The sequence below is a fragment of the Vombatus ursinus genome, unplaced genomic scaffold (genome assembly GCF_900497805.2).
Source record: "Vombatus ursinus unplaced genomic scaffold, bare-nosed wombat genome assembly UNPS02000580.1, whole genome shotgun sequence".
Taxonomy (NCBI): Eukaryota; Metazoa; Chordata; class Mammalia; order Diprotodontia; family Vombatidae; genus Vombatus; species Vombatus ursinus.
In genome coordinates this window covers 12,785,329-12,799,996 of record NW_020940358.1, presented here as the reverse complement: position 1 = coordinate 12,799,996, position 14,668 = coordinate 12,785,329, and positions in this window count along the sequence as shown.

Genomic DNA, 14,668 nt, shown 5'->3' with positions numbered 1-14,668 from the left:
TTTAAGACATATCCATATGTAGATTTTTAACTTGAATTCCAACGCTTCTTTAAAATTCTCATCTGTCTTCCAGGAAGCATTCCCTATTCCCTTCCAAAGTTGATCATGACCTTCCACCCTTTATTCTTGGCATAACGCTTCCCTTGTACCTCTCATTTATTTTTATTTTTAATGTTATTGATACTCTTTTCTTTCTTTTTTATGTGTTAATTCCCAATGAATGTTTTCTTGCAACAAATAAGTATAGTCAAGCAACGTATCAACACAACGACTGTATATGATTATGTATGCTTCATTCTTCACCTGTGGTTCACCACTTCTCTGCTGAAAAGCCAGAGGTCAGTTTTACTGTCAGTGGTCTGAAATTACCCTAGGTCACCTCATATCTCATTCATTTATCATGTATTTGCATGTGAGATCTTCTCTGCATAGGAGACATTTAATGAATGTTTGTTCAATTGAATTGAGTTGTTTCTTCTTAGTTCTTACGAATTACATAGAAAGTAAGTTCAGATCCCTTTTAAAGGTGACTAATTCTATTAATTAGTCCTAGATTTGGAGTCAGGAGACTTGGACTTGAATCTCAGCTTCAGGTTTCTAATCATGTGACCTTGGGCAAATCGCTTAATGTCTTCAAGCCTCAGTTTTCCAAGTGGGATAATAATACTCACACTACCTTTGCGTTGGCTCTCCCCAGAGCTTGGAATGCGTTCTCTTCTCACCTCTGCCTCTTAGAATCTCTCATTTCCTTCAAGAGGCAGTTCAAGTGCTACCTTATACATGAAGACTTTTCTGATTCCTTCGGTGGCTAGTGCAGAATGCAGTAAATGCACAGGTGGCTCCATGGTGTACAGAACACTGGGCTTTGCATCAAGAGGAGCCAAGTTCAAATCCTGCCTCAGACACTAACTAGCTATATGTATCTGCCTCAGTTACCTCATCTGTAAGATGAGGATAATATTAGCACCAACCTCCTATGGGTGTTTTGAGAATCAAATGAAATAGTATTTGTAAGACACAGCACAGTACCTGGCACATTGTAAGCACTATGTTAGCTCTTATTATCTATCATTATTATTAAATACATATTACCTTGTATTTATTATGCATATATTCTCTCTCTCTATACATACATACATACATACATATACACATACATGTATATATCTGTATATATGTGCGTACACACACACACATCTTGTCTCTTCCTTGTAAACTCCTTGAAGGCGGACACTTTCATTTTTGTCTTCGTAGCTATCCCTAGAACTTAGTACAATTCCTGGACTTTGTAAGCACTTAATATCTACTTTTTGAGGCAGCTAGGTGGCATAATGGGTAGAGTACTAGACTAAGGTTTGGATTCACCCTCAGACCATTATCAGCTGTGCAACCCTGGGCAAGTCATTTAACCTCTGTGTATTTTCTCATCTGTAAAATGGGGATGATAATTGCACCTACCTCCCAGGGTTGTTATGAGGATAAAATGAGATATTTGTAAAGCACTTTGCAATCCTTAAAGTGCTAAATAAATGATTGCTTATTTTTTTTTATTATTGTTGATAGATTGATTACTTACCTCAAGGGATTGTTGTGGGGGGGGAACCTTTTGTAAATGTTGTTGTTATTCAGTCATTTTCAGTTGTGTCAGATTCTCTGTGACCCTACATGAGGTTTTCTTGGCAAAGATACTGGAGTGGTTTGTTATTTCCTTCTCCAGCTCATTTTGCAGATGAAGAAATTGAGGCAAACAGAATTAAGTGACTAGCCCATTGTCACACAGCTAGTAAATGTTTGGGGCCAGATTGACTCTAGGCTTGGCACACCATCCACTGTGGCACTTAGATGCCTGCTGGTAAATAGAATATAATATAAATGTATGCTATTATTACTTTATTAAAATAGGTTTCAGAAATTATAAATAGGAAGAGTACAGTGCTTCACTGAAAAACACCTGATTTATAGGGGCAAAACTACAATAATGGATAATAATCAATCATTTAATAAACATTTATTAAGTGCCTACTATGTTCCAGGCACTGTGCTAAGTACTGAGAGTACAAAAGGAGACAAAAAATAGTCCCTGACCTCAAGGAGCTAGCAATCTAATGGGAGGGACAACATGCGAACAAATATAACCTCAGATGGGAGGCCGCAGTGCTGTATTGATAATCTGGTAATGTTAAAAGACATATAGGAAGACCTCTGGCATTTGCATAGACCCGTTGTGGAAGATTTCTTTGATGACATGGGCAAGAATTACACAGAGAGAGGATGCATCATTAGGTTACAGTCTGTGCTGGAAGAGAAAGTATGCACAAGCACATGGAAGAGATAACAAATCCATCAAGGTATAGTAATACTGATTTACATTTATGTAATGGAAGCCAGTGGTCTCTCAGTCCTTATGAGAATTAGTAGTGTGCTGGGCCTTATGGAATACTGCTCTATGGACTTTGGAGCATGCACAGGTATGTGATGACTATTTCCTGTCCACTAACCTGTTGGTAAAGAAAAGGTTCCCTCAATTGGTGGCTGAGCCAATGGGCTACATTTACATAGTAAATATGTTTGTTATAGCTCTTTATATAGTTCTTTAATATTTATTTCTGAAGCATTTTTTTGTAAACTATCTTATTTAATCTTCACTAAAACCATGAGTTAGATAGTATACTATTATTCCCCATTTTACAGATAAGGAAACTGAGGCTCAGGTGGAATGATTTCCTCAGTGTCAGCAGATAGCTATGCATCTTCCATCTATAAGTATTTTTTTTTTTACCAAGAAGATGAAGAATTAAAGTTTTACAAGTAAGTGAACTGAATAAAATAGCACAGAAATCCAACAACCAAATGGTAAGGGTGTGTGGTTAGGAGATGCTTGTATTAGAAACATGTCTTCAAATTAAAATAAACAAAAAGGGAAATTCAAGAAGACAAATGTTTTTCTGAGAACAAAATAAATTGTCACTGAAATGTAATTATGAATTACATACTTATATAGCTTATAAACTTATGTAGCACCTTAACATTTGCAAAGCACTTTTCTCAAAACATCCTTGTGAAGTGGGGAGCTTTACAATATTATTGTCTCCATTTTACAGATGAGGAATTTGAGATTATGTAACTTGATCAGGGACACAATTAGTTAAGTGACAGGCCCGGAACTTTAACCCAGTTCTGACTTCCTGTCCAGTAGTAATTTCCACCACACTATCTACTCTTACACACTTATTACGTTCTAATTGTACCTGTATTTATACCTCAGCTAGATTATATGATCTTCAAGGACAAGGGCCTATCTTATCTATCTCTATATTTTCTCCAGTCCTTCGTATAGTACTGTGCACATAGGATAAATTGTCATTTAGATGTCATTGAGCTCATTAGAGCTAGAAAGGGTCTTAGAGATCATATAACCCAATCTATTCATTTTAAAGAGAATAAAATAGAGGCCCAGAGAGGGACGATGACTTGTTGACATTGCAGGTCTACCAAAAAGCAAATCTGGATTTCAAACCTAGGCCTTTTTACTCTAAATCTCTCTCTCCATTATACCACAGTTGCCTTCTACAGAGACGCTTACTGAATGAATTTCCTAGAATGGTATGCTATTAATTCAGTGATTATTTAACAATTTAGGTGTGATTTAGATGAGTTTCTTGGGTTGGTGTCTGCAGAGAAAAGCAAATCCAAGGTTGTTTCTTCCCTTGGACAATAAAGAATGTCTCCCATAAAAATGCTGGTAAACATATAGTGTCACAGCTGCCAAGTTTGCAAAGAATAAGAGCATTTTCCATCAAATAACATCCCAGATTTATATGGAAAATGACAGGGTATGTGGAGATTTTGGAAGTGGTGTGCATAAGAAAGTCTCTCACTTGCAGTTCAGGCCCCCTTCTCAGGTCACCTCCATCACAATCAGGCACCTTCCTGCTTGTGTAAGAGACCATGTCCCAGAGGAAATTTTTTTTCTGTTTTGGGATCTCTCTTTCCCAATTAATGACTACCTCTCCTAGAATATGATTTCAGGAAAGCCTGAGTCTTGCTTAACTTCACTTCCTCCTCTCCAGCCTTCTCTGTGTTCGCCTTACCAGCCTCCTTCCTTTAGCACCCATAGCCTTCCTTGTCCCCCCATTCCAGTTGTGTTGGCCATGTTGCCTTGTTTTTCAGTCATGTCTGACTCTTTGTGACCCCATTAGGTTTTTCTTGGTAAAGATACTGAAGTGATTTGCCATTTCCTTCTCCAACTCATTTTATAGGTGAGAAAACTGAGGCCAACAAGGTTAAGTGACTTGCACAGGGTCACTCAGCTAGGAAATGTCTGAGGCCAGATTTGAACTTAAGAGGATGAGTCTTCCTGATTCCAGGCCTGGCACTCTATCCATTGCACCATCTAGCTGCCCTTGTGTGACCATAAGCAATGATCAAATCTACTCTGCCACTGGTCCTGAATGGGATGTGTCAGTCTATTCCTTTATGCCTTCACTCATATCCCTGTGAATTTCCAAAACAAAATGTGTCTCTTTGGCCACCACTCCTCTGTATGTGTTGGCTCCAACTTTTAGAATGTAGGTTCCTGGAAGGCAAGGACTGTGTTTCCTTTTATATTTGCACCCCCAGAATCTATCACAGTTCTTGGCACATCATAAATGTTTAATAAATATTCATTCATTATCATAAGAGAAACTACAATAGATTTCTCTCTGTTTGCTGTTTGTCATCTAATCGAGAACTTAAATCCAGAAATCCTCCTGTGGTATGACAGTGGAGGAAAAAACAGACAAAAACCAAAACACCTCTGGGGCTTTACGCTAAAGGGGCCGTAAGACTTAGCTTAGGCCAACTTCATGACCCTAAGGGTCTTGGAGAGCTGGCTAGTGGGAGTGGGTAGATGAGGCTGTCCAAGGAAGGATCTAAGTCATCTCTTGATAAGTTTGTGTCAAGTACACCCTGTGGTGATTTAAACTAGATTTATAGCCAGCTTAGAACAGTGGGAAAAAAATCATGGATTTAAGGTCAGAGGATCTGAGTTTTATTCTGACATTTGTCATTTACTGGTTGTGTGACCTGGGGGAAATCACTGCACTTCATTAGGACCTCAATTTCCTCATCTGCAAAATGAAGGTTGGGCAAGATGACTTATAAGTTCCCTTCCAGCTCTAAATCTATGTGCCTGTGCTTTTGGAAATCCTCTCATTGGGAAGGAACGCCTCTCCCCTGGAGCCAAAAGGGTATTTGAATTTTGTGGTGAGAGAATAAAAATGTGAGATCTCTTCCAGCTTTAGTATCCTGTGAGTCTATGAAAAACAGATCTTGTGCCCTATGAGGGCATGTGTTTTCTTCACTGCCTAAGCATGTTGGAGATATAATTTGTTTGAAGAGCTGCTTCTGTCTCTCAAGCCGGGAATAAAAATGTGTGAGAATGTGGCATGTTGGGCAGGAAGGTCTCTTTTTGTAATTGATAACAGCTGTGGGCCTTTAAATTCTTGAAGAAGGAGAGTTTGGTGTCTTTGTGGTGTTAGAGGTGACTTTAGACTACTTCCTGCTATTGAAATCCCTTCAGCACCATTTTTCAAACACTGCAGACAGTACCAAGTTTGGTACAAAGATTTATGGGGGTTTGGGAGAAGTGGTTTTTTAACATTCTTCTAAATCAATCCCAATAAGTCACTCCTTTCAAGTGTTTGGACAATTTAATTATTGAGTAAGAATTTCTAGTTTCCATATCTGTGGTGACATTAACAGTCATTCCATTCCCTAGCAGAAGTCATTTATGCTTCCTAATACAGGAGAATAGGTGTGCCTACCATAATGAAATTCAAATCCAAGAAAGCACCCGTAAACTCTAGATTCTAAAGAGACTATCTGTGGTGTAGACATATGTCTTAAAGGAAAGACATGTGTCTTAGTACAGATGAGAAGAATGGCAACCAGGTAGGAGACAATGGTTATATTTCTTGAAGCTAGCTAAACAGACATAATTTGTTATGACTTAGAAGTGTGACATGGCCACCAAAAGAGCTAATTAATCTTAAGGGGCATGAACTGATGGAGCAATATCCAGAATGAAGGAGGTTATAGTCCTGCTGTTTTCTGTCCTGGCAAGACCTCATCTGTAGCATTGTGTCAAGTGCCATGTTTTAGGAAGTATGTTGACAAACTAGAGCATATCCAGAGGTGACGAATGTGCTACCTATATAAGAAGGAACTGTGGATATGTAGCATGAAGCAGAGGGGCAGCTAGGTAGTGCAGTGAATGGAGCACTGGGCCTGGAGTCAGGAAGACTCATCTTCTTGAGTTCAAATCCAGCATCAGAAAGTTACTAGCTGTGTGACCCTAGGCAAGTTACTTAACCCTCTTTGCCTCAGTTTCCTGATCTGTAAATATGAGCTGGAGATGTAAATGACAAACCATTTCAGTATCTTTGCCACTAAAACTTCAAATAGGGTCACAAAGAGTTGGATACAACTGAAACAACTCAATGACAACAACAACAAGAAGAAGTATCTGGTGGAAAAGACAGAAGAGACAATTGTCTTTGAGTATTTAATTCAACAAATAGAAAAAAACAAACAAACTTGGAAAGAAGGAACAGACTTGTTTTGTTTTTCCCCAAAGGGCAAAATTGAGTAGAAGGATAAGAGTTTGCCCAGATCTGGGGGGCGGGGGGGAAAGAGACATGAGATAGAGGAGGAAGCTGCAGCCCAGGGGAAGTGGGGTTATTCTCTCCCATGCCTCCTGTACGCTCTCATTCTTAGACAGGCTTGGGATATAAACAAACTAGGGTCAGGAAGGCTTATAGCTTCAGGACTCACCCCTTATTTCTTCACACCATGCTTAATGAGACCAAGTGTCTAAGACTCCAGTGGACATAAATGTTGAGTCTTTCCTATTTCTTCTTCCCCCTTCTTCAATGCCCACCCTCCTTACCAAAACAATGTGGGGTCAGCACATGAGAACTTGAGTGGGAGGCTTGTGTATTGGGAGTATGGTAACAAGGTCTCCTGCTCTGTTATGTCTTGGATGAGACGCCCTTTGTGTGGCTTCCAATTCTGAGATCCTGTGATTCTGAGGACAGTTAGTTTATTCAAGCAACTATGTCCCAATCCAGAATTATGATCGTGCCCACGAATAGCAGAGAAACAGCAGTAAAAACCCAGCCTGACAATTTATGTGCATAGATCTTGTATATACTATGACATTTTATCAAATAGTAAGAGGCCTATCAATTGGCAGCAATAACCACAAAGAAAACATGGCATAGGAAATGCTTTAAATAATGTAGTGTAGTAGAAAGGGTGCAGAGCTTACAGGCAAGAGATCCAAGAACTACTATCAGTTTTATTGTTAGTTTGTTGAGTCATTCACATGCTCCCTGCCTTTGTTTCCCCAACAGTAAAATGAAAATACTTATGCCTGCCTTAGCTCTTGCACAGGGATGTGTCAGGTACAAATCAACCTCCATCCTTCCTCCAATCCATATTCCACACAGCCACAAAAGTAATTTTCCTAAAGCAGAGGTCTAGCCACATCACCCCCTTCCCCAGTAAGCCCCAGGAAGTGGCTTCCTATTACCTCTAGAAACAAATAGAAACTTCTCTGTTTAGCAGAAGCTCTTTACAATTTACTTTCATCCTACTTTCCTATCCTTGCTAGACATTTCTCCCCTCTACAAACTCTATAATACAGCCAAATTGAGCTAGTGTTATTTGTACTCATCCTCCTTACCTCTGTTTCTTGAAATACCTAATTTCCTTAAGATTCAGCTCTAGAGCCATCTTCTGCAGGAGGTCTTTCCTGGTCCTGCCAGTTACTAGTGTCTCCCCCAAAGTTTACCATGTATCTGCTTTGTAAACTTTTTCTGTATCATGGTTAGTCCTTTGTTTTCAAAGCAGACTAATGACACCGTGGCTAATGTCTTGACTTGCATTTAAGTAAGGCAGAGCTGGGCAAAGACATCAGCCTCACTCCCTCTTCCTGAGTCATCAAAGTCCAGAGGCAAGAAAAAAGTCAAGATGACTGATGATGGCCCAGGATGCAGTGGATAACCTTGGCATCTTCAGCATCTGACTAAGCTCTAAGTGCTCCACAGCGCCTACTTCAACTGCTTTCATGGGGATAGAACAAATTTTTCTTATCTGCCTATTCCAAGGAATGATATTCAGGGAGGACTAGAGCCTCTGGTGTGAGGGCTTGCCAACCCCTTTCAGGGCTGCTCATCCTCCTATCACCCAACTCTCACCTGTGGCTCCAAGAAGCTGTAGTAAATGCAGTGACCACAGCCTGGTAAAACCATCTTGGCAGACAGGATGAAAACAGGTTGAGGGCAACTAACAGGCCTTAAAATTCATTAGTGAGTTAGAGGGATGACTACTCCAAGTATGTGGAGATTTTCTGTATATACCTATCTATTCGTTGAGGCAGCTATATGACTCAGTGGATAGAGCACTGGACCTAGAGTCAGGAAGACCTGAGTTCAGATTCAGCCTCTGACATTTACTAGCTGTGTGATCCTGGCCAAGTCACTTAACCTCTATTTGCCTTAATCCACTGGAGAAGGAAATGAAAAACCACTCCAGTATCTTTGCCAAGGAAACCACATGGATAATATCAATGTGCTATGGTCCATAGGGTCATGAAGACTCAGACAGGACTAAATGACTGAACAAATATATTTGTCTACTGTCTCCTTGATTAGAATGTAAGCTCCCTGAAGTCAGTGACTGTTCTTACTCTTGTCTTTGTTTCCCCAGTCCTTAACACAGTGCTAGGTACATAGCAGGTGCTTAATAAATACTTTTTGGCTGATTGGAAAGTATTTGGGAAGTAGAATGGCATATCCAAATGGAGGATATCATTAAGAAAAGTCTCAAATGCCACCAAATTTGTTCACAAGCACAGAACAGTTACATTGCCATCACTGTTGTCTTTGAAAATGAACAACTTTGATATGAGAGCTATGGACGTTGCCACTGAAATGCTGGCTGCACAGAGGCAAAGACAAATCTTGCTTTATCTTTTGAAAGCAATTGGCTGCTCTAAATCTATGACCTCGCTAAAAAAAATAATAACCTGTTAACATTTACTTAATTTTAGGATGGAAGGCACATAAGAGGTCATCGATTTGGTATCCCTACCTCAAGGCCCTCCCCACTCCAATCCTTTTTCTACACAGCTGCCAAGGTGATTGTTCTATGGCACAGGCTAATCTAAACTATCTCCCTACTCAAAAAATTCCAGTGGCTCTGCATGGCTATGAAGAACAAATACAAAGTTCTCTGTCATTTGAAGTTATATACAACCTTGCTCCTTCCTAGATGTCATTGGTCCTCCTCTTCAAAAATGAAGGATGACCAGCATTCTTACTTGTCACTTCCCGCCACAGGCCAGTCCACTGGCCTGTGCACTCTTCTGCACACGTGATTTTATGATTTTGTAGTGATTGTCTCCCATGAGTGGAATGCACTCCCTCTTCATCTCTGCCTTTTATAATCTTGGTTTATTTCAAGACTCATCTCAAATCCCACCTTGTGCAGCAGGCCTCTCCTGATTCCTCATCACAGGTAATGTCTTCCTGTCCAAAACTACCTTGTATTCACTTTGTACATATTCTTTCTATACCTATGTATATGTGAATGTTTTCTCCCCTTTTGGAATGTAAACTCTTTGAGGGTAAGGACAGTTTCACTTTTGTCTTTGTAGTCTTACGGTGCTTGGTAGAGTGCTTACACCCTTGATAAATGCTTTTTCAATTGGTTGATTTAGTACATTGCTCTTACTTAACAGATGAAGAAACCAAGGTAGGGATAAGTTGACCTACCAGGTTAATGGCAAAAATAAGGAATAGAACCTGGGCCTTCCGACTTCCATTCCAGTTCTCTTCTCATTATACTAGACAGTCATCATCCTTTCAATTATAGCCGGTTTTTTGTTCATTTTACAATTTTAGTCTCAACTTCATCTCTGTGTAAAGTCACTCTCTTCTTCCCTATTGAAAATATTTATGGAGGACTTCAGCAACTTCATAGTTTGTGAATGGCATGTTTAAGAGTTAGAGCTCTCGGCAGTTCCTCCCCTGTCTCCTCCCCCATCCCTTCCCCAATCACTTCTCCCTAATTTAGTTTCACTGAATGGCCAATTAGCCTTTGATGAATATTCTGTTTTATGGCAATGGTTGTGAAAATTAATTGGTTTATGGTTATTTGTATTTACTGGGGACATTATGAACTCCATATCTTAACTATTAAACAGGTCACTGGACATAGGGATTCAATATTAAAAGTGCTTTTTGGGGAAAATTAATTATTTGGATTGTTGTGATCAAGGAAAAAAAAAGCCAATTTAGGCCAGGCTAGGCTCAATCTTTTAGAAGCTGTAAAAGTTCTGTTGGTTTAACAGATACCCTATCTCTCCAAACAATGGTGAGCTGATAAACCAGCTTGCCTGAAATGTCTCAAAGGATAATTATACAACTGAGGACATGTGCTTAAAAGCTCCAGAAGCTTTCAATCAATACTATGTATAAGTATTTGCATTGCATGTTTTATCCTTGCTATTTTCCAGGGAAAAGTCCAGACCTGGCTTAACCAGAATCAACCTATAAGAAAATGAAAAATCAGAGGGTTCCAGGTTCCTTTTCTCCATTGACAAGAAACAGAAGGTCTTCTTTTGTCTGGAGATAACAGATCTTCAGAAGGACAAACATTTAAAATGAGTTAGTGCCTAAATTTTTATGCTGAAGAGGGCTGAGGTAGTGGAAAGAGGACTGGATTTGAAACTGATGACCCAGCTTTGAATCTTGGCTTCATCACTTGTTACCTGGGTGACCTTGGGAAAGTGAGTCTCTTCACCTCTCTAGACATCATCTGCTTCATGTATAAAAGAGGGGAGGAGCTGGGTTCAACTAGATAATTCCTAAACCCTCTTTCAGCTCTAAATCCTATGTTGGAACAATTTATTTGGGTTCACAACTAATAAACTACATATTTAAATCATTAAAGACTTGTCCATTGAACCGGGCTTGTCTTTTTTAAATGTTTCTTTTCCGTCCTTTGTTGTGGTTTACATAAATGATTTTGTGCATCAACATAGGCAAAAACCAAAGGGAATCTATAGTCCTAATATCTTATACTTTCAACCAGAGGCTCTAAGCATGCTACATGAAAATGCTTTGAAACTTTTGCAGCAATAAAGTGAGAATGGATCATATTAATTAATGGCAATGTAACAATGTAACAATGGCAATGTTCTGTTTTTCGTTGTTGTTGCTGTTTTTGGCAGTGGCTAGCTATCAATTGATGCTTACTGGGATACTTGCTAAAAGTTAGACATCTACCTATGCATTATCAATTTTGATCTTGAGTATAAAATGAGGAACTAAAAGATGAGGCAAGTTTGTATGTCTCTCCAACTTCAGGTATTGTATTCTTTTCCCTTTCACCTTGTAACAAAATGTCTCTTTTGTGTTCTCTTCCTGTTTCTATCCTCTCCCCTCCTCTGCCCTCCCCCAATTTCTTTCAGCTATGTGCAGGTGTAAGCCAGCAGTTGATTCAAATTCAGTTGTATGTCCACTGAACCACATCTTCTCTGTACAAGTACAATATTGGCTCTCTGGCCTTTTGCTTTAGAGAAGGTCCCTTGAGATAAAATGATCCCATTCAACAGATGCAGTCTGTTTCAAACTCCCTACTGATGGTTATTTAATTTCTTACTTTAATATTTCCTTTTTCTATGCTCAATTTTCTTTCTCTCTCTCTTTAATAACTAAAGGGGTTCAACTCAGAGGAAGCTAGCTTATCTTTCTCATTTATTTGGAATATTGAGTTCCTCTCTGGATGAGAAGGCTTGCTTTCAGCCAAAGTTTTTAGTAGCTAAGTTATAACAGATACTGTGATTATTTGGACTTTGTGACTGGAATGCAACCTTTTCTCTCTTTTCATGCTGTAGGTGTAAGAATCTCAGGAGCTACACAGGGAATCTGAAGCCACTAATCATTTTGGCATGAAACAGGGTGTGATAGGCTTGGTAGGTATTTTGGCTTAAATCACAACAACTGGGAAGTTTAATTTTATTTCAGCTTTTGGTCTATTTTCCTTATTACACAGTGATCTCTTCTACAGAATTTGGAATGCTTTGAGCTTTCATTGCACCATACAATTGTTTTCTGCTTATTACTGAAAGATTGGGTCTCCAAGCCTATTTATACAACCTCTGCCCTGTTCTTCGGGTTTATTAAAACATTTCCTTATGAGATGCATGCTTTGCTTGCCTCGCTGTCTAAGGACAAATCTCTCATACAGATTCTATTCTAAGAACAAAAACACTAAGTAGATACAATTTTGAAGAGGCATGAATATTGTTTTACACCTACACTTCTTTCTCAGTTGCCAGGAAAATGCAGTTCTTTTTTGTTTGTTTTGAGGAAATACACCTGTGGCAGGCACCTATGAAACCATCACCGTGTAACTGGCTATGAATTCATTTTCAATTTAGTCTTCAAGTTCATCACCTCTGCTTTGCTGTTGGGGAAGTCAAACTTCCATCTGCTAAGAAAAATATTTTTTCAGTGGTGGCCTGTTTTGTTTTAAGGGGGTTTGAAGTGGGGGAGGTTGGAGAAAAAGAGAAAAAAAATAATTTTTTTAAGGAACCAGTAAAAAGTATATATTTGAAGGGAGTAAAATAATGGACATACTGTAAAGTAAGGCACTGTGGTTTAGCATCTGGAGGTCTGGTCTTGAAATAGGGAAAATCTGGGTTCTAGACCTGCTTCTGACTCATACCATTTGTGTAACCAGGGGAAAGTCATATAATGGATCCTTTTCATTTATTTGTTTGTAACTAGTAATTCTGATGATCATTAATTTATCCTACTATATTACATTAGGCAAAACTTTAAGACTGTAAGTTACCAAAAGGTTGTCCATCAACATTGGTGGTGGGAATGTCCATGTCATGAGTTCTTTGACTGATTAAATCATATTTAGAATCTCTCTCTCTCTCTCTCTCTCTCTCTCTCTCCCACACACACACACATTCCCTCATTCTGTCTCTCCCATTTTTTCTCTCATTCTTTCATAAACACATTCTCACATTTTCTTTCATATTCTCTCTCTCTCTCTCGCATACACACACACACATACACGCACACACACACACACACACACACACACACACACACACACACAAACACATTATTGCTTTTCAATTGCTACTGGGGCAGACAACCAAGCCTAGCTGAAAGAGCAAGGCATTCTGAGGGACAGACAGAAAGCAGCATGTGTCTGGCAGTTCAAACACCACCTTCCCTTGGATTCTAAAAAAACTCTGGGAATAGCAGGGTTGTCCCTTTCCCTTTCTTGTTTCCAGTCTGGTCCCCAGCAAGTAATATGAAGGGAGAGAGGGAGAGAAACAACCCTTGTGGACATGCGACCTATTAATTGCTTCTGCAGGAAAGTTCTTACCATCAAAGTCCCTGATACTGTCAAATGGTTCTACATCAGAATAAGCTGGGATTTTTATCAATGGAAATGACTTTAAAGAAGTTGCATTATCATCTGCTTTGCTGTTGTACTCTAAGGACCATGGTGCCTTTCCATCTCATTTGCAACTCAAACCTCTACATGTGTTTTATATGCAAATATGGATCAATATATGTTGTTTTCCATTTTAGAATGTGAGCTTCTTGAGATCAGGCACTGTCTATAGTATATGTATCTTCAGTGCTTTGTACATAGCATGTACTTAATGTGTTCTTTTTCATTTATTTGTTCATATCTAGTAATTCTGATGATCGTTAATTTATCCTAATACCAAAATGATTCTTTACTTTTAAACACTGAAACAGTCCATGCTATTAATACATTTCTTCCAAATAATAACAATATGCCAATGAAAATCTACATTTATTATGCCTTTTTGTGGTTCTCATTAAACTTCCTTCACTAAAACAAAAAGCAATACAGCACTGCATAATGCTGTCCAAAGGCCAGATTCAAAAAAAGAAAGAAAAGAATGAATGAAAATTAACTGGCTGTGTCGCAAAAAGAAAAAAAAAAGGAATCTCCTTTGGTAATAAATCTCTGTCAACAAATCACAATATATACATTAAGCAGATTTTTCTGCTTCTGAAAGTGTGGAATGAGTATATGATGTCTACAATGTATGAAGAGAGTGACCCACGAAGACCCAGAAATGATGCCTCATGGAGAGAATAGGACCCCCATTCCCAGAGTTGTGCCCAAAGAAAGAAAGAAATGATTTTGTAAGAAAACAATGTATATGTTCGTTGTATCCATAGCTACATCTGGTTGTGTTTCTGGTTAGCAGTCATTATAAGCAAATGCTAGAAATCTGTTTCTGGATTTAAATGAAAAATGTATGTTGGGAGGGAAGAGTGAATCAGTTCTTCATTTTAATGCCAAATGTGTTGTTTTCCACATGTATTTCCTTTACCATGTGTGCCTTGTTCTTTTTCTTTCCATTCATCTCTTTTTTTACAAGCTGGTGACAACATCCCCTGAAGTATGTAAAATAAAAACATATATATATAATGCATGATTTATGCCTTATGCATAAATTTGGATACTTTCAATATATGTTTCTGCTAAAATTGACTTTAAGACATCTCTAAAGTTGATTAATCTATAAATCAGCATTGATTGAACACCC